The sequence below is a fragment of the Giraffa tippelskirchi genome, chromosome 11 (assembly GCF_054371585.1).
Source record: "Giraffa tippelskirchi isolate mGirTip1 chromosome 11, T2T-mGirTip1v1.2.pri, whole genome shotgun sequence".
Lineage (NCBI taxonomy): Eukaryota > Metazoa > Chordata > Mammalia > Artiodactyla > Giraffidae > Giraffa > Giraffa tippelskirchi.
Genome location: NC_137285.1, coordinates 119,790,280 through 119,811,133, shown reverse-complemented (window position 1 = coordinate 119,811,133; position 20,854 = coordinate 119,790,280). Strand labels below are relative to the sequence as shown.

The window sequence follows — 20,854 nt, the reverse complement described above, 5'->3', positions numbered from 1 at the left end:
CCTGGCCCACCTAATTGAAATTATTTTGGGAGGTAGTGCTTTTTTAAAACTCAGAATTATTTTCTTTTCAAAAGCTGTCTTAAATTACTCAGTGTATTAAGATCAATGATAATATAAAAGCTAATAATCTATGGAACTAGTCCAAGTTCATTATAAAAAACAAAAAATTCAGAAATTGAGAAAGAAGCAAAAATCTCCTATAAGGTTTTCTGTTCATTTTTTGCTTATCTAGGTGCAGTTTACTGAATAGCTATGTACATTTTGGCTAAAGTTTTGCTTTTTTATTGCTTGTAATTTGGTGAAGTGTCTTCCTTTGAAGAGAGGACATTATAGTGTAGGGCTGGGGGGCTTAGGGAGGTAGGTGGCCAGAGTGCTGAGTTCAATCTCTGCTCACCATGTATCATCTGTTTATCTTTGAACACAAATTAAACCATTCATTTCTCACTTTGTTCCTCTGAAAAGCATGATAATAATAAGACTCATGATGATCTCGTTTTAGGGTGACTTGAATAAGATGATGATGCACTTAGACCTGTGCCTCACAAATAGTTTTTTTTTTTTAAATAAATTTATTTATTTTAGTTGGGGGCTAATTACTTTACAATATTGTAGTAGTTTTTGCCATACATTGACATGAATCAGCCATGGGTTTACATGTGTTCCCCTTCCTGGACCCCCCTCCCATCTCCCTCCCCATCCCATCCCTCTGGGTCATCCCATTGCCCTAGCCCTGAGCATTTGTCTCACGCATCAAACCTGGAATGGTGTTCTGTTTCACATATGATAATATACATGTTTCAATGCTATTCTCCCAGAACATCCCACCCTCACCTTCTCCTGTTATGTGAATACCTAGTAAATAGTCTTGATAAAACTTCATTTCAAATGACTACATAATTGCATCATATGAATCCTCTTTAACATATTTAGGGATTTCCTTACATTTAACTTTGTCCCTTCAAATTTTCTTACATAAGGGTATATTTTATGTGAGGTCAAATTCTTGAAGTGTAAATAATGGAATATAAGCAAAGAAGCTATTTGAAATTCTTATTTTAAAGAGCCAACTGTTTATGAGAAAGTTAGAGACCTTTTGCATGCTGGCTGGCATTTTGTGAGAGTCTTTCATGTATTGGAGAAGGAAATGGCAAGCTTCTCCAGTGTTCTTGCCTGGAGAATCCCAGGGACGGGGGAGCCTGGTAGGCTGCCGTCTATGGGGTTGCACAGAGTCTGACACGACTGAAGCAACTTAGCAGCAGCAGCAGCAGCTGCCTCATTGTACTCTTTCCAGTGCTGTCTTATGTAAACTCCCTTTGATAATTTATTAAGCACATAAACAAAAAGTAACGGGTATTTTCACTTATAATATTTATTTTGTTTTATTCTAATGATTTTTCTGAAGCCCTTTATAGACAAAAGTCCCAGACAATTTGGCAGTTATATATGTGGCAGCATTTATTTTCAGTTTATTACATATGTAATAGGATATGTTGGCTAGAGAAGTGTTACAACATTTACAAAATGTCATAGATTCATTTTTTCCTTTGTATTTTATAGGCGATAGTATCCTTACAATTCCCATTTTTAATTCAGATAATATTGCCACATTTCTTTAGATTTGCTTAATAAACTTTCATCTCTGATATTATTTAAGTACATTATGGGTAGTGAAACTTTAAGTTAGTTGTTTTCTAAATAGCTGATTTTCCTGTTAGCATTCCTAATAATCTTTACTTATTTTGCATTTATTATTATTATTATTTACAGTTGCTTGGCTATATATTGTCTTCTTGTAAGTATAGGGTAGAGGGTGTCTCTAGTACTGGTCTAGTACTACCCCATTCCTCAAAGCAAATCGTCTTAAAAGACTTCACTGTACCTATACCTTCTGGTCCTTTTCTACCATTCATGATTCATGTCACTGTAATCAGGCTCCACTCCACAGCCAACAACACCTCCCCTCCCTACCACATTGTAGTTGTGCATGTCGACAGTGACAGAGGTATATGTCTCATCTGTTCTGACAAAGAAATAATAGTTTATATATTTTATAAAATTGTAAAATATGAATTTTAGAATCATTACCTGTTATTACCAATGAGCTTCAAAGGGCTTAGAGATTAAAACCTATATTCCATGGGAGATACAATAGATCTTTGTAGTACACATATCTCAGAAAAATTTTAAATAATTGTAAATATTTCCAGAATTGCTAACTAGACAGGATTTAACTATCATTAAGATTTTCAGTCTCCAGTCCTAAGTGTGTGTATGTGTGTGTGTCCCTGTATGACTTTCTGTCTTGAATTGCACCTTCTTCTTTACTTGCATAAATAATCCTGCTCATTCACCAAAACTCTTCTTTTTATCTTTAAATACTAATTAGGAAGCCACGAAATTTAAAGTTTCAGGCAATATGCACTTCATTTTCAATTACAATTTAAAAACCCATATTTTATAGCTTAAAAATGCAAACTGAGAATAAAAATTGTTCAGTCACTACAGAAAACAGATGGACAGTTTTTCTCAAATTAAACACATACTTACCACACAACAGAGCAAGTTTACTACAAGGTACTTACCCAAGTGAATAGCAATTTATTGTCACTCAAAAACCTATACATGAATGTTTATAATGGCTTTTTCTGTTATTGTTTCTAAAAACAGTAGCCAGAAACAACACAAATGTCCTTTAACTGGTGAATGGATAAAGAAACTATGATACATCCACACAACTACTGGAAGCTACTCAGCAAAAAATGGGAACGGACTATTAATAGATGGCAGAATTTGGATGAATCTAAAACATATTATGTTAAGTGAAAGGAGCTATACTCAAAGTATCTGATACCATTCGTATGACATGTAGGGAAAAAATAGGAACAACAGTAAACAGATCAGAGAGTTCCTGAGGGTTTGGGTGAGCATGGGATGATTATCAAAAGGCACCAGAGAATTAGTGGGGTTGAGGCAACTTTATATCTTGGTTTTGGTGGTGGTTATATTCTATTATGGGTTTCCCTGATGGCTCAGCAGGTAAAGAAACCACCCACACTGCAGAAGACTCAAGAGACGTGGGATTGATTCCTGTGTCAGGACGATCCCCTGGAAGAGAGCATGCCAACCCACTCAAGTATTCTTGGCTGGAGAATCCCATGGACTGGGGAGCCAGGTGGGGTACAGTCCAAACGGTGTTAAAGAGTTGGACAAGACTGCGAGACTAACGCTTTCACTTTTTTCATATGCTATTATATACATTTGTCAAAAATTGCAGAATTGTATACGAAAAAGTGACTGAACTGAACTGATACGAAAAAGGCAGATTTTATTGAGGGAATATTTGTGCCTTAATAAAAATGAAAAAAGTAGGAAATAATTGAATGAAGTTTTTTAATATTCTGCTTCTACAGCCTTCTTTAAGTACCAATAGAAAAAGTCCCCCATCATCTTGATCTTTTTTGTGAATTTAAAATTTTTTATTTATATCCTATCTGCTTTGAAAAGGGATTTAATGTTCAGTCAGTTCAGTTCAGTCGCTCAGTCATGTCTGACTCTTTGCGACCCCACGGACTGCAGCACATCAGGCTTTCCTGTCCATCACCAACTCCTGGAGCTTACTCAAACTCACATCCATTGAGTTGGTGATGCCATCCAACCACCTCGTCCTCTGTCGTCCCCTTCTCCTCCCACCTTCAATCTTTCCCAGCATCAGGGTCTTTTCAAATGAGTGAGTTTTTTGCATCAGGTGGCCAAAGTATTGGAGTTTCAGCTTCGGCATCAGTCCTTCCAATGAATATTCTGGCCTGATTTCCTTTACGATGGACTGATTGGATCTCCTTGCTGTCAAAGGGATTCTCAAGAGTCTTCTCCAACACCACAGGTCAGAATCATCAATTCTTCGGTGCTCAGCCTTCTTTATAGTCCAACTCTACATCCATACATGACTACTGGTAAAACCACAGCTTTGCCTAGATGGACCTTTGTTGGCAAAGTAATGTCTCTGCTTTCAAAATTCTGTCTATGTTGGTTATTACTTTTCTTCCAAGGAGTAAGAGTCTTTTAATTTCATGACTACAATCGCCATGTGCAATGATTTTGGAGCCCCTCAAATTAAAGTCTGTCACTGTTTCCATTGTTTCCCCATCTATTTGTCAGGAAGTGATGGGACCGGTTGTGTCCAAATCTTTGTGACCCCATAGACTATACAGTCAATAGAATTCTCCAGCCTAAAATACTGGAGTGGGTAGCCTTTTCCTTCTCCAGGGGATCTTCTCAACCCAGGAATTGAACCCAGGTCTCCCACATTTCAGGGAGATTCTTTACCAGCTGAGCCACAAGGGAAGCCCAAGAATATTGGAGTGGGTAGCCTATCCCTTCTCCAGCGGATCATCCTAACCCAGGAATTGAACCGAAGTTTCCTTCATTGCAGTCAGATTCTTTACCAACTGAGCTATCTGGGAAGCCCTCACGATTATACGGTGGAAGTGATTATACAAGCACGGTGCTGGAGCAGCCGCTGAGAAAAGATACCCTACTTCCAAAGCCAAAGGAGAAGCCCCAGCAAGAGGGTAGGAGGGGCAAAAACACGTTTAGAATCAAACCCCATACCCGCCAGAGATGCTCAGAGGGCTCAAACAAACCTTGTGCACACCAGGACCCAGAGACCCTACAGAGACTGAGACAGAACTGTGTTTGAGTGTCTCCTGTGGAGGTATGGGTCAGCAGTGGCCTGCCACAGGGGCAGGGGCTATGAGTGCTGCAGACCTGGGTATGGCATAAGCACTCTTGGAGGAGGTCTCCATTAACCTCAGCATAGAGCCACCAGAACTTACACAGGACTGGGGAAACAGACTCTTGGAGGGAACAGACAGAACCTTGTGGGCACCAGGACCCAGGAGAAAGGAGCAGTGACCCCACAAGAGACTGACACAGACTAGCCCATGAGTGCCCGGGAATCTCTAGTGGAGGCATGGGTCGGCGGTGGCCTGCTGCAGGGTTGGGGGCACTGAGTGTAGCAGGGCGTGCATGGGACCTTTTGAAGGAGGTCACCATTATCTTCACTACCTCCACCACAGTTTGGCCCCAGGTAAATAACAGGGAGGGAAAACAGCCTCACCCATCAATAGAAAATTGGATTAAAGATTTACTGAGCATGGCCCCGCCCATCAGAACAAGACCCGGTTTCCCCCTCAGGCAGCCTCTTATCCTTCTCAATCAGAGGGCAGACAGACTGAAAACCACATTCACAGTAAACTAACCAATCTGATCAAATGAATCACAGCCTTGTCTAACTCAATGAATCTATGAGCCATGCCGTGTAGGGACACTCAAGAAGGACGGATCATGGTGGAGACTTCTGACCAAATGTGTTCCACTGGAGAAGGGAATGGCAAACCACTTCAGTATTCTTGCCTTGAGAACCCCGTGAACAGTATGAAAAGGCAAAAAGATAGGACACTGAAAGGTGAACTCCGCAGGTTGGTAGGGGCCCAATATGCTACTGGAGATTAGTGGAGAAATAACTCCAGACAGAATGAAGAGATGGAGCCAGATCAAAAACAACACTCAGTTGTGGATGTGACAGGTGACAGAAGTAAAGCCCAGTGCTGTAAAGAGCAATATTGCATAGGAATCTGAAATGTTATGTCCATGAATCAAGGCAAATTGGAAGTGGTCGAATAGGAGATGACAAGAGTGAATGTCGACATAGGAATCAGCAAGTTAAAATGGACTGAAATGGGTGAATTTAACTCAGACGGCCATTATATCTACTACTCTGGGCAAGAATCCCTTAGAAGAAATGGAGTAGCCATCATAGTCAACAAAAGAGTCCGAAATGCAATACTTGGATGCAATCTCAAAAATGACAGAATGATCTCTGTTGTTTGTTTCCAAAGCAAACCAGTATCACAGTAATCCAAGTCTATGGCCCGACCAGTAATGCTGAAGAAGCTGAAGTTGAACGGTTCTATGAAGACCTACAAGACCTTCTAGAACTAACATCCATAAAAGATGTCCTTTTCATTATAGGGGACTGGAATGTAAAAGTAGGAAGTCAAGAAATACCTGGAGTAAGAGGCAAATTTGTCCTTGGAGTACAGAATGAAGCAGGACAAAGGCTAATAAAGTTTTGCCAGGAGAATGCACTGGTCATAGGAAGCGCTGTCTTCTAACAACACAAGAGAAGACTCTACACGTGGACATCACCAGATGGTCAACAACGAAATCATATTGATTATATTCTTTGCAGCCAAAGATGGAGAAGCTCTATACAGTCAGCAAAAGCAAGACAGGGATCTGACTGTGGCTCAGATCATGAACTCCTTATTGCCAAATTCAGACTTAAGTTGAATAAAGTAGGGAAAACCACTAGACCTAAATCAAATCCCTTATGATTATACAGTGAAAGTGACAAATAGATTCAAGGGATTAGATCTGATAGACAGTGTCTGAAGAAATATGGATGGAGGCTTGTAACATTGTACAAGAGGCAGGGATCAAGATCATCCCCAAGAAAAAGAAGTGCAAAAAGACAAAATGGTTTTCTGAGGAGGCCTTACAAATAGCTGTGAAAAGAAGAAAAGAGAAAGGCAAAGGAGAAAAGGAAAGATATACGCATTTGAATGCAGAGTTCCAAATAGCAAGGAGAGATAAGAAATCCTTCCTCAGGGATCAATGCAAAGAAATAGAGGGAAACAATAGAATGGGAAAGACTAGAGATCTCTTCAAGCAAATCAGAGATACTGAAGGAGGAAACAGACAAAACAGGTTCCATCTTGAAAGCAGGAGTCCATCTTGGGCTGGACTGTGGACTTTGAACTATATGCCCTGTATCTATGGAAACGACATACAAACTGGAAAATCAGACCCCCCCGGATGGAAAAGTCCCAGGGCTCGTATCTAGACTTTCCATTGCTAAAAAAATACCCTAATTATCTGTGTAACCGAATAGAATCATAAATTCTATTATGCTTATTAGGGTATGATCACAGGCCTATTGATAATTGTCTACTGTTAACTACCTAGGCTTAAGGCATATGAATCATGGGTTTAAGGTATACGAATCACGGGTTAACTTTGATTGTATTTTTCTTTTCCTTTGTTCAGACTAGTTTCAGAGAATTTGGAGAGGTGGGTTTGAGCACGTACACTTAGGGTACATAAGGTTTTCACAAAAACTGGTTGGGGTCCTTGGGTAAGAGGAGACTCTGCCTTGTGCCTGCTGGTATAATAAACTGCCCTCCACTATCTGCATTATCCTTCTGAGTGAATTTGTTTCCTGGAACACATGGCTACAACAATACCAAGGGAACATGTCATGCGAAGATGGGCACAATAAAGGACAGAAACGGTATGGACCTAACAGAATCAGAAGATATTGAGAAGAGGTGGCAAGAATACACAGAAGAACTACACAGAAAAGATCTTCACGACCCAGATAATCACGACGGTGTGATCACTCACCTAGGGCCAGACATCCTGGAATGCAAAGTCAAGTGGGCCTTAGGAAGCATCACTGCAAACAAAGCTAGTGGAGGTGATGGAATTCCATTTGAGCTATTTCAAATCCTAAAAGATGATACTGTGAAAGTGCTGCACTCAATATGTCAGCAAATTTGGAAAACTCAGCAGCGGCCACAGGACTGAAAAAAGTCAGTTTTCATTCCAATCCCAAAGAAAGGCAATGCCAAAGAATGCTCAAACTACCGCACAATTGCACTCATCTTACATACTAGCAAAGTAATGCTGAAAATTTTCCATGCCCGGCTTCAACAGTACGTGAACCCTGGATTTACAGATGTTCAAGCTGGATTTAGAAAAGGCAGAGGAATCAGAGAGCAAATTGCCAACATCCGCTGGATCCTCGAAAAAGCAAGGGAGTTCCAGAAAAACATCTACTTCTGCTTTATTGACTGTGTGGATCACAACAAACTGTGAAAAATTCTTAAAGAGATGGGAATACCAGACTACCTGACCTGCCTCCTGAGAAATCTGTATGCAGGTCAGGAAGCAACAGTTAGAACTGGACATGGAACAACAGACTGGTTCCAAATAGGAAAAGAAGTACGTCAAGACTGTATATTGTCACCCTGCTTATTTAACTTATATGCAGAATACATCATGAGAAACACTGGGCTGGAAGAAGCACAAGCTGGAATCAAGATTACTAGGAGAAATATCAATAACCTCAAATATGCAGATGACACCACCCTTATGGCCTAAAACAAAGAACTAAAGAGCCTCTTGATGAAAGTGAAAGAGGAGAGTGAAAAAGTTGGCCTAAAGCTCAACATTCAGAAAACTAAGATCGTGGCATCTGGTCCCATCACTTCATGGCAAATAGATGGGGAAACAATGGAAACAGGGAAAGACTTTATTTTTTTGTGCTCCAAAATCACTGCAGATGGTGACTGCAGCCATAAAAGTAAAAGATGCTTACTCCTTGGAAGAAAAGTTATGACCAACCTAGTCAGCATATTAAAAAACTGAGTCATTACTTTGCCAAGAAAGATCTGTCTAGTCAAAGCTATGGTTTTCCAGTAGTCATGTATCGATGTGAGAGTTGGACTATAAAGAAAAGCACCAAAGAATTGATGCTTTTGAGCTGTGGTGTGGGAGAAGACTCTCGAGAGTCCCTTGGACTGCAAGGAGATCCAACCAGTCCATCCTAAAGGAAATAAGTCCTGAATATTCATCAGAAGGACTGATGTTGAAGCTGAAACTCCAGTACTTCGGCCATCTGATGTGAAGAACTGACTCATTTGAAAAGACCCTGATGCTGGGAAAGATTGAAAGTGGGAGGAGAAGGGGCGACAGAGGATGAGATGGCATCATCGACTCAATGGACTTGAGTAAAGTCTGGGGGAGTTTGTGATGGACAAGGAGGCTTGCCATGCTGCCATCCATGGGGTCGCAAAGAGTTGGACATGACTGATCATCTGAACTGAGCTGTGCATATCAGTTAAATAAACAGGGTGACAATATAAGCCTTGATGTACGCCTTTTACGATTTGGAACCTGTCTGTCGTTCTATGTCCAGTTTGAGACATAAAGTAAGATTTTTTAATATAAAAAATTCAAAACCTTAAGAGGAAACATGATAATTATACTCCCAAATCTAGGCTCATTTGTTACTTAGTTCTTCCTCCTGACATTTTTGGTAATGAGAGGGTGACAGGCAGGAAGGCCAGGGGTCTCCAAAGGGAGGAAATAGGCTTCAAGTGTCAGACGTTTTTTATCTGTCTCTTAAGCAGCAGGAGGCAACAAACTATAGGTGTTAGATTTTCCCTTCTCTATACAAATTTTAAAAGAGGTTGCTTTTAAAATTCGGTGTTGCCATGAAGACACCATGTTCCACCTGAGCTTAGCTTTTCTCAAACCTTGAGCTCAGGGGTGTGTTTTTCTTATGGAAATGTTTGTCTTAAGCTATGTTAATGAACTATGTTAATGAACCCTAGGCTCAGTCTTCAAGTTGGTTCTGCTTAAGACTTAGAACCGACTTGACAAACTAGTATGTTTTACTCATGCAAATGTTCTCTTTAGCTATGATAATGAGACTGTATTTGCTTGGAAGCCTGCCTTTCTTCAAGATTCATGGCACTCATTTTCTGGCAGGGGACAACTCCGCTTGTGTCATTATTATCTCAGAATGCATGTTGTGGGTGAGGGGCCTGGTGCCAGTCTCTGAGTTTTGAGACATTCCCTTTTTCTAATTAGCAGATTGCTAGTAGCTATATAAGCTTCCCTGGTGGCTCAGATGGTAAATCGTCTGCCTCCAATGCGGGAGACCCAGGTTCAATCCCTGGGCTGGGAAGATCCCCTGGAGAAGGAAATGGCAACCCACTCCAGTACTCTTGCCTGAGGAGCCTGGCAGGCTACAGTCCATGGGGTCGCAAAAGAGTTGGACACAACTGAGTGACTTCACTAGTAGCTGTATAACATCTGACTAAAGACTAGCAAGGAGGCACTCTTTCTGCCCCCTTCTGATGTTTATGTCAGAAGCTTTCTCTATCTCTTTTATGCTTTAATAAAACTTTATTACACAAGAGCTCTTAGCTATCAAGCCTCGTCACTCGCCCCGGATTGAATTCCTTTCCTCTAGAGGCCAAGAATCCTGGCATCTCTTTCGTGATTCAGCAACTATCTTTCAGTAAGAACGAAATTCTGGTTTTTGAGGATAGCCCATATTTATTCATTTAAAATAATGGTGTTTGCAATACAGTATACTGGCACATATATATGGTATTTAGTCAATTGGTAAAGATAACCCTGTATGCAAGACATCAAAAGAGACACAGATAAATAGAACAGTATTATGAACTCTATGGGAGAGAGCGAGGGTGGGAGGATATGGGAGAATGGCATGGAAGCATGTAAATTATCATATGTGAAACAAATCGCCAGTCCAGTTTCAATGCATGATACGGGGTACTTGGGGCTGGTGCACCGGGATGACCTGGAGGGATGGGATGGGGAGGGAGGTGGAAGGGGGGTTCTGGAGGGGGAAAACATGTACACCCATGGTGGATTCATGTCAATGTATGGCAAAACAAATACAATATTGTAAAGTTAAAAAATAGAAAATAAACTAATAAAAAAAATAAAATAATGGTGTTTGGCATATCAGATATTACTTTGAATGCTAAAATATCTGCCACTGAACAAATGTGAAATGTAGTTTTTTACATACCTCTCATTAGCTAGTAGTCAAACATTTTTTATACATGTAATGATTTTAAGGAGCATTGAGAAATATTAAGGTACTTTTGCACAAATTCACTCTTTTCCATCCTCTGTGCACCCACTCAAAATTGTGAAACTGCAAATATGATATATTATTTGAAGGTTGAATACAAAGTGTGAAATTAAAATATTTCTTCCAGATTTTTATTCAGCAAAGAGTGTTTGTTCCAAGGGCAAAAATAATTATATATGGGGCTGAAATTTAAGATTATTTTTTAGTTAATTTATTTTTATTTGGGGCATAATTGTTTTACAATGTTTTGTTGGTTTCTACCATACATCAGCATGAGTCAGCCATAGATTTACATATGTCCCCTCCCACTTGAACCCCCCCCACCCCCCCACCCCCCACCCCCCCCCCACCCCCCGTCTAGGTTGTCACAGCATTGGGTTGATCTGCACTTCTATTTACTTAACATATGGTAATGTATATTTTCAGTGCTACTCTTTCAATTTGTCCCACCCTCTCCTTCCCCCTCTGTGTCCACAAGTCTGTTCTCTATGTCTGTGTCTCTATTGCTGCCCTACAAATATTAATAGGTTCATCAGTACCATTTCTGTAGATACTATGTATATATATATATATATATATATATATATATATGGATTCATATACAACATTTGTTTTCTCTTTCTGACTTACTTCACTCTGTATAACAGGCTCTAGGTTCATCCATCTCACTAGAACTGACTCAAATTAATTCCTTTTTAAGGATAATATTCCATTATATTAATATATATGTACCATACCATCTTTATCCATTCATCTATTGATGGACATGTAGGTTGTTTCCATGTCCTGGCTATTGTAAACAGTGCTACAGTAAACATTGGGGTACATGTCTTTTAGAATTGTGGTTTTCTCAGAGTATATCCCCAGTAATGGGATTGCTGGATCATATGATAGGTTTTTTCCTGGTTTTTAAAAGAAATCTCCATACTGTTATCTGTAGTGGCTGTATCAATTTATATTCCCACCAACAGTGCAAGAGGGTTACCCTTTCTCCACACCCTCTCTAGCATTTATTGTTTGTAGATTTTTTTGATCACCATTCTGACTGGTGTGAGTTGATAACCTCATTGTAGTTTTGGTTTGCATTTCTCTAATAATAAGTGATGCTGAGCATTTTTTTTTCATGTATTTATTAGCCATCTGTGAGCCTTCTTTGGAGAAATGTCTGTTTAGATCATCTGCCCACTTTTTGATTGGGCTGTTTGTTTTTCTGATATTGGGCTGCCTGAACTGATTGTCTGTTTTGGAGATTAATCTTTTGTCAATAGGCCAGGGGGATGGAGATGGGAAGCAACATGCTACAGATGCCCCAAAACCCAGCTTAAATTTGTGGCAGAGGACTGAAAGGGACCTTTGCTTCCTGCTCATTTCAGTCAGTAATTTGGAAATGCACCATCAGTGCCTCCCTTAGGTGACACAGAAACCCAGGGCCTCCAAGCTCATTTAGTGAGAGAAGAGTGCAGGGATACAAGGCCGAGAAACAGGCCCAAAGGGATTGATTCTCACCCTGTGTCCTGGACCAACATTTCCAGGGGAGGCCGTTTTGGCTGAGAGACCAAGTCCTTCTGAACACAGGGGTAGAATAGAGTAGAGGAAGTGGGGTCATGGGTGAGGAAACCAAGCAGCCTCCCCCAGGAGAGGCCCTAGCTTAGTTTTGGCCCCAGAGACAGTGAGGTCAGACATTGCAGTGTCTCCTTTGAGCAGCCTTTCTAGTTAATATCTACTTCCTCCAGATTCCCACTGCTTTCATTTTTCTCCCATTCTCCAGCAAGAGTAAATGAAAGTCTGAGCACTGGTACCCATCAACCCAGTCAGACAAATGCTCCAGAGCTAGATGGGCCTCCTACCTGGGGAACTGTGTGACAGAAGCAGCTTCTTATAATTCTCCACAGGTCTCCACAGGTGTGAGAACAGGAAAGCTATCTTCTTGCTTCATAGAAACTATCCAAGGACTGTATTGATGTTATTTCTGCATTTATTGCATTTCCAGAGAAGACCTCCAGAAGAATTGAAGGAACAGAATAAGCTTGACACCTACCTTGGTCAGATACCTCAGACTTCTAACTTGACTTAGCAAAAAACTAACTGAATATTGCTAGAAAGTGCCTATCTTCCTTCTCCATTTCTACCTGAACTTCCTTGACTCTCAGACTATCTCCAGGATAGACAGTGTGGCCAGGAAGCTGGCTTCCCACAGAAGTGTATTGTTTCACTTTCAGGAAAGTGTGCAGCTTCTAGGAATGTGGAGTTGAGAAATGGAGCTCAGTGCAGACATATGAACTTCAGATACTCTGACTTCCAAGTTCTATGGTGCTTTGGTCTGTACCCCATCCCAAACTCCTATATTCTTGGTTTTCTAAACATCAAGAGGAATCAGTGAATCTTACAGTCTGCTGTAAGATTTTAAGTTATATCCCAGACCAGGGTATCTGCTTCCTGGTGGAAGCCTCAGGACCTGTTTTTAAACTCCATAGACTTTGCTGACCTTTGATAAAAGTGTTTGTACCTACATTACAATAAATGCCTCCAAAGGAATATTTAAGAGTAGATGAAAGGTCTGTGATATGCTGTAATAACTTTTATCATCAAAATTCTGTGGACCTTGTAGAGGTTGATGGAAATTAGTGAAATGTCAAAATATAGGACACAATAGAGGAAAGTGATTTTTAGAAATATGCTTCAGTGTGTTCAAAAGTGGATTTTCTACCCAATTCCCATGCTGTTCAGTTCAGTTCAGTTCAGTCGCTCAGTAGTGTCTGACTCCCATGCTGAGTGGCACTGATTTCTGTCATTCTCAGATGCTTGTCTATTTTCTCCCTGAGATTGGGTACAACACTCCAAGAGCCATTTCCAGATCAAGGGCTCTTCTTCTCCTTCTGTGTGGCCATTTAATCCAGTGTGGATACCCTAGCCCTGTCAAAGGGAGAATGGAGATCTGGGTTTAAGCAAGAGTGGGAAGGTAGGATTAATAACAAGTTATGTGAAGAAGTATATTAATAACAAGTTATGTGAATAACGTGTTTTATTGAAATCACATTTCTGTGCCTGTTTCAGAAAATCAATCAAAAAAGACTTATGCATAACACTGACTGGGTATGTAAATTACTGATTAAACATTCTACTTACAACATAGGTACCAGAAAAAATCAGGAACATGTGTAGTAAAATATTTCTTTATTGTTATGAAAGAGATGATTTGATTTTTTAGGGAGATACATGTTCAGGTTTGATGTTCTGAATAATCCTCATGTAGTAATGTTTAGCTCTTATAGTGATGTTTGTTTTCCAATTAGATAGGTTCTTATACTAATGTTTATTCTCCAATTAGATGGGTTCTTTGTTTATCAAGATACAATTAAAAGAGTCAGAAACTGAGAGATTAAGAGAAAAAATCAGTTACCAGTGGGAAAGGCATCATCTCGCTGGATTCATGTTGGCCATCCTATGGGATCTCTGATGGTATAAAACTATGAGACCATCATAACAAAAATTCACCAAGGATCCATTTGTTTCCAGGCAACTAAAGAAACAACACAGAATGGAGCACTGGAACTCCACCCTGGGAAGTGGCTTCATATTGATGGGGATTCTGAATGACAGTGGGTCTCCTGAGCTGCTCTGTGCTACAATCACAGTCCTGTACACACTGACCCTCACCAGCAATGGCCTGCTGCTTCTGGTCATCACAATGGATGCCTGGCTCCATGTGCCCATGTACCTCCTGCTCAGGCAGCTCTCTCTCATGGACCTCCTCTTCATGTCTGTTGTCACTCCCAAGGCCATCGTGGGTTTTCTGCTCAGTGAAAACACCATCTCCTTTGGGGGGTGTGCCCTTCAGGTGTTCCTAGTACTGACCCTCAGTGGTGCAGAGGACCTCCTACTGGCCTTCATGGCCTATGACAGGTATGTGGCCATTTGTCATCCTCTGAACTACATGGTCCTCATGAGGCCAAGGGTCTGTTTGCTCATGGTGGCCACACCCTGGGTCCTGGCATCCCTGAATGCTTTAGGTCATATTTTGTATATCATGCACTTCTCTTTCCACATGTCCCGGGAGATCAGCCACCTCTTCTGTGAGATCCCACCTCTGTTGAAGTTGGCCTGTGCAGATACTTCCATATAGGAACTCATGGTGTATGTGATGGGTGTGACCTTTCTGATTCCCTCTTTTGTTGCTATACTTGTCTCCTATTCAGTAATCCTACTACTGTGCTCCACATGCCCTCAAATGAAGGGAGACAGAAAGCCCTGGTCACCTGCTCTTCCCACCTGACTGTGGTCGGGATGTTCTATGGAGCTGCCACATTCATGTATGTTCTGCCCAGTTCCCTCCACAGTCCCAAGCAGGACAACATTATTTCTGTCTTCTACACGATTGTCACCCCAGCCCTGAACCCCCTCATCTACAGCCTGAGGAATAAAGAGGTTATGGGAGCCTTGAGAAGGGTCCTACAAAAATACATCTGCAGACACACTTCTGACACAGTTACAAAATAGACGTGGTAGGGGACTAAGTTTCAATCAATAAATATCATGTATCAGTGATCAATAGCAGTAGATTTAGATTGAGCAAACTCTAATAGCCTCTTAAAATCAGAAGAAGACTTCTCTTGTTTGAACAATATTCTTAGACTGTTGCAGGAATCAGAATCCTCAGAAGATATACTGGAGTTCTTGTCTGTTACATAGCTGTTGTTCAAATAATTATTTGGAAAGAAGAATCAGTTTGTGTCTATGCATCTACTTCAGTTTCAAGGGACAGTTTTTGTTGAGATAATGGAAGAATCCAAATGGGAAAATTTAATAGTGACTTAATTAAAAATTAAAAGATAGAAAGCAATAAAACTGAATGTGGAATTCCTCAATTTGAAATTAGGGTTAGAGATACAGCCATGGATACATCTATTGTGTATATTGCTTGAATTTTCTAAATATGTAGTTTATATAGATACAGAAATTTTTCAAAACAATTGTGAAGTGAGTATATGTATATCTCTGTGTCCACATGAAAGGAGGGATATATATATAAAAATTATATATATATATATATATATATAAAATTTTCTAGCTACCTTAAATATGCCTTATTTCTGTCATTTGATTTATCAGTGTGGGAATATTTTGGACAAATCTGGTAACTTCAGTCTATTCAGTTAAGAGGTGACAAAGTACTCCTGCTCACATCATTGGAATTATTTTTGCAGATAGGGCTTTGTAAAGATTCAGAAATATATATATATATTTTTTACAGAACAGTCTTAAATTACTTAATCTATTAAGATCAACCATAATGCAAAGGCAAAAGTTAATCTATGAAACTATAATCCAAGTTCATTATAAAAACAGAAAATTTAGAAAGAAGCAAAAATCACCTATAAAGTTTCAGTTCAGTTCAGTCACTCAGTTGTGTCCGACTCTTTGCGACCCCATGAACTGCAGCACACCAGACCTCCCTGTCCATCAGCAACTCCTGGAGTTTACTCAAACTCATGTCCATTGAGTTGGTGATGCCATCCAACCATCTCATCCTCTGTCGTCCCCTTCTCCTCCTGCTTTCAATCTTTCCCAGCATCACGGGTCTTTTCAAATGAGTCAGTTCATCAGGTGGCCAAGGTATTGGAGCTTCAGCTTCGGCATCAGTCCTTCCAATGAATATTCAGGACTTACTTCCTTTAGGATGGACTGGTTGGATCCCCTTGCTGTCTAAGGGACTCTCAAGTTTGGCATTCACTTTTTTAGGTGATTCATACACGCAATTTACTGAATAGTTCTGTACATGTTGGTTAAGGTCTTGCTTAATTGTCGTTTAAAATTTGGTGAAGCTTCTTCTTGTGAAGAGGAGACACTTAGTGTAGGGGTGGAGAGAAGAGGAGGAGGGAGGGAGGGGGTCAGAGTGCTGAGTGTAATCTCTACTGTCACTTTATCATCTGTGAACATTAAATTGAACCATTTGTGGCTCAGTTTGCTCATCTGAAAAGTGATGATAATAATGGGATTTATGATAACCTCATGATGTTTTGTAGGGACTTGAATAAGATAATTACACACTTAGACCAGAGCCTGGCAAATAGTGCTTAATATTTGCTAGCTGTTATATGAATAACTAGTAAATAGTCTTGATAAAAGATCAATATAAATGACTATGTAGTATCATAATTTGAATCCTATATAATGTATTCAGGGATTTGCTTACACTTAATTTTGTTCCCCCAAATTTTCTTACATGAATGTATGATTTTATGGTAGGTCAAATTTCTAGAAGTGAAATTAATGGATGTAGGCAAAAAAAATTTTTAATTCTTGTTACAAAGAGCCAGAGGTGACTGCTTATGAGAAAGTTAGAAACTGTTTGCATACTGGCTAGCATTATGTGGGAGTGCCTGCCCCACTGTACTCTTTCTAGGGCTGTCTCATCATATGAACTCTCTTTGCTAATTTATTAAACATATCAATGAAAATGTAACAGATGTTTTCATTTATATTACTTACTTGGTTTTATTTTAACTCTTTATTTTAGCTCTTTATAGACAAAAGCCCCCAACAATTTGACAGTTATTCATGTTCCAACATTTATTTTTAGTTTATTACCTAGATATCTAGTGGAATATGTTGGATTGAGAAGTGCTACAATATTTATGTAGTTTCATATATTCATATTTTCCTTTGTATTTTTAAGGCAATTGTGCCATTATAATTCTCATTTTTTGTTCAGAGAAATTTGCATATTTCTCTTAGATCTGTTTAATAATCTCACAAGTGACTTTAGCTTTAATATCTCTGCAATTAATTTTTTTGGTACATGATGGATGGTGAAACTTTAAGTTAATATGTTTCTAAATAGCTGATTTTACTTTTAGCTTCCTTAATAACTCTCTCCTATCATGGATCTTCTCATTATTATTTACAATCACTTGACTACAAACTGTCTTCTTAGAAGTAGAGCAGTAGGGAGTATTTCTGGATATGTTCTCTAGCTCCTGTGTTTTGTAAGAGGTATCCTTTCCCATATTTTCTCATATTTCTTAAAGTTTTATCATCTGTTTATTCCTCCTGATGAACTTTTGAGTCATCTGCTAAATGTCTAAAAAATCCTATTAGTATATTAATTTCAATTGCGTGTAACTCATACGTTAATTTGGAAATTATGTCTTTTTGCAATACTCAGTCTTAAATTCCAGGGACATAGTATCCTATTGCCCTACCCGAATAAATCTGTTTGTTATTCTTTTAAAAAATGCCTTTGACTCTTAGCTTATGACTTTGCATCATTGAGAAAAGAGAAGGTGTCATACAGGACTCCCTCATCTTCCAGTACCACACTTACCAGCCCATCTGCACATAGTGTTTTTTTCTTTCAAAAGAGTCCATCATATACTCTAGGTCCATCAACATTGCTATATAAATGGTAGAATTGCTTTTTTTATGATTAATATCCCATTGTCAAATAAAAAAGAGGCCATCAGTGGCCAGATCCTCCATTAGTACTGTTCAGCCAGGCGCTCTCACTTCTCAAAGATATTGGTCTTGGAATTTCCTGCATCATCTCCCTCCTTACAAGAACATTTACCACAGGTTAAACACATGCTCCAGTATCTCCCATCTTAAAGAAGCTCACCCTTCCATTTCTCAGAGCATTTCTCAGAGCAAATAGTCTTGAAAGACTTAACTGTGCCTATAGCTTCTGATCCTTTTCTGCCATTCATGATTCACGCCTCCATAATGAGGCTGTCCTCGCTCAATCCCTCAACTAAAGTAGTGCTTGTCAAACAGTGACAGAGGTGTATGACTCATCTGTCTGACAAAGAAATGACTGTTTATATATTTTATAAAATGTGAATTTTAATACCATTACTAATGATTACCAATGAGCCTAAAAGGGCATAGAGATTAACAGCTACATTCCATAGAAGATACAATAAATCTTATAATCCATATATCTCAGAAAGACTTTAAACAATTTTAAGAATATTTCCAGAATTACTAGATAGTCAGGATTTAATTCATTAATTTTCAGTTTCCAACTCTGTGTATGTGTGTATGTGTGTGTGTCCCCAAATGACTTTCTGTCTTGAATTGCACATCCTTGTTTACTTGCTTAGATGACCCTGCTCATTACCCCAAACTCTTCTTTTTTCTTTAAATTGTAATACCAGGATGATTGCTTTACAATATTGTGTTGATTTCTGCCATACATCAGCATGAGTCAGCCATAGATTTACATATGTCCCTTCCCTCTTGAAACTCCCACCTGCCACCCCATCCCATCCCTCTAGGTTGTCACAGAGCACTGGACTGAACTCCCTGTGTCATACAGCAAATTCCCACTGGCTGTCTCTTTTACCTGTGGTAATGTATGTTACAATACTACTCTCTCAATTCGTCCTACCCTCTCCTTCCCCTGCTGTGCTCTTTGTCTGCATCTCTATTACTGCCCTACAAATATTAATAGGTTCATTGGTACCATTTTTCTAGATACCATATATATGTGTTCATATACAACATTTGTTTTTCTCTTTCTGACTTACTTCACTCTGTATAACAGGCTCTAGGTTCATCCGTCTCACTAGAACTGATTCAAATTCCTGTGTATGGCTAATATTTCATTGTATTAGTATATATGTACTACACCTTCTTTATCCATTATCTGTCAATGGACATGTAGGTTGCTTCCATGTCCTGGCAGTTGTGAATAGTATTGCAATGAACAAAAATTTCGAACACTTCATGAATCTTTTGTCATCCTTGCTAGGGGCCACACTAATCTTTTCTGTATCATTCCAATTTCAGTATATATGCTGCCAAAGTAAGCACTTTTCTTCACTTTTAACCAGAATTTAAAGACTCTATATTTTATCACTTAACAGAATGCAAAATGAGAATAAAATTGGGAATGAAAATGGGTTAGTCACAATGGAAAACAGTTCTTTATCAACTTAATACACTTATTATAACTGAGCAAGTTCGCTACAAGGTACTTACCCAAGTGAATAGCAACTTATGTTTACTCAAAAACCCATATGTGGATATTTAGAATGGCTTTTTTCAGAAACAACAGAAACTGGAAACAACACAAATGTCCTTTAACTGGTGAATGGATAAACAAATTATAATACACCCACACAACTGAACACTGCTCAGCTAAAAAGGGTAACAGATGACTAATAGCAGAATTTGGATTAATCTCATACATATTATGTTAAGTAAAAGGAGCTAGATTCAAAATATCTGAAACCATTCATATAACATGCAGAAAAACACGAAAATAGGAGCAACAGTAAACAGATCAGCGAGTTGGCAAGAGTTTGGGTGAGGGTGGGATATGAATACCAAAGGGCAACAGAGAATTTGGAGAGTCAATACAACTTCTCTATCTTGATTTTGGTGGTGGTTATATACTATATATATTTGTCAAAACCTGAAAAATATGTACTAAAAATGGTGAACTTTCCTGTATGAAAATTGTACCTTAATAAAAATGAAAAGATGTGGGAAATAATAATTGGAGATAAATATATATGAAGCTTTTAATATTCTAGTTCGACAGCCTTCTTTAAGTACCAATAGAAAAATTCCCCCGCCATCTTTTGATTTTTGTCAAGAATTTTGTAATTTGTTTTCACTCTCTAGTGATATTTATCTATGCATAAAGAGAACTCTAAGTGGAAGCAGTTATGTTCCCTCATTGCTTTTGAAGGTGTTTCTCTCTTGTCTGATTACTGTCAGTGAAACTCCACTATCTTCTATCTGTATCTGTCTTTGTCAGTGGGAAATCTGTCATTTTTCTCTGAGAGCATTTAAAAGATTCTCATTAACACTAACATTCTCCAACTTCAGTACTGTATTTCTTTTTATTGTTCCTGCCCAGTATTCACAGATTTGCATACTTTCTCTTCAGATGTTACTGGTGGCAGACAATAATAACACCACACACACATACTTATGTAGAGGATGCAACAAATTGCCAGAGATGGCTCCGATGGTAAAGAATGCACCTACAATGCAGGAGACCTGGGTTCAAATCCTAGGTTGGGAAGATCCCCTGGAGAAGGGAACAGCTACCTTCTCCAATATTCTGGCCTGGAGAATTCTGGTTTGGAT

General features: G+C 39.2%; 1 non-coding gene and 1 pseudogene across 2 annotated transcripts; one reads left to right on the top strand and one right to left on the bottom strand.

Annotated features, from left to right (window-relative positions):
* The first annotated feature begins 13,912 nt into the window (after positions 1-13,912).
* On the top strand, positions 13,913-15,253 carry LOC145525256 (olfactory receptor 2AG1-like; annotated as a pseudogene). Its single transcript, XR_014068094.1, has one exon. The product of XR_014068094.1 is annotated as an olfactory receptor 2AG1-like (transcript).
* Positions 15,254-19,462: 4,209 nt separating this feature from the next.
* Positions 19,463-19,567, bottom strand: LOC145528034 (U6 spliceosomal RNA). Its single transcript, XR_014070113.1, has one exon. It is a non-coding gene; the product is annotated as a U6 spliceosomal RNA (small nuclear RNA).
* Between the last annotated feature and the right edge of the window lie 1,287 nt (positions 19,568-20,854).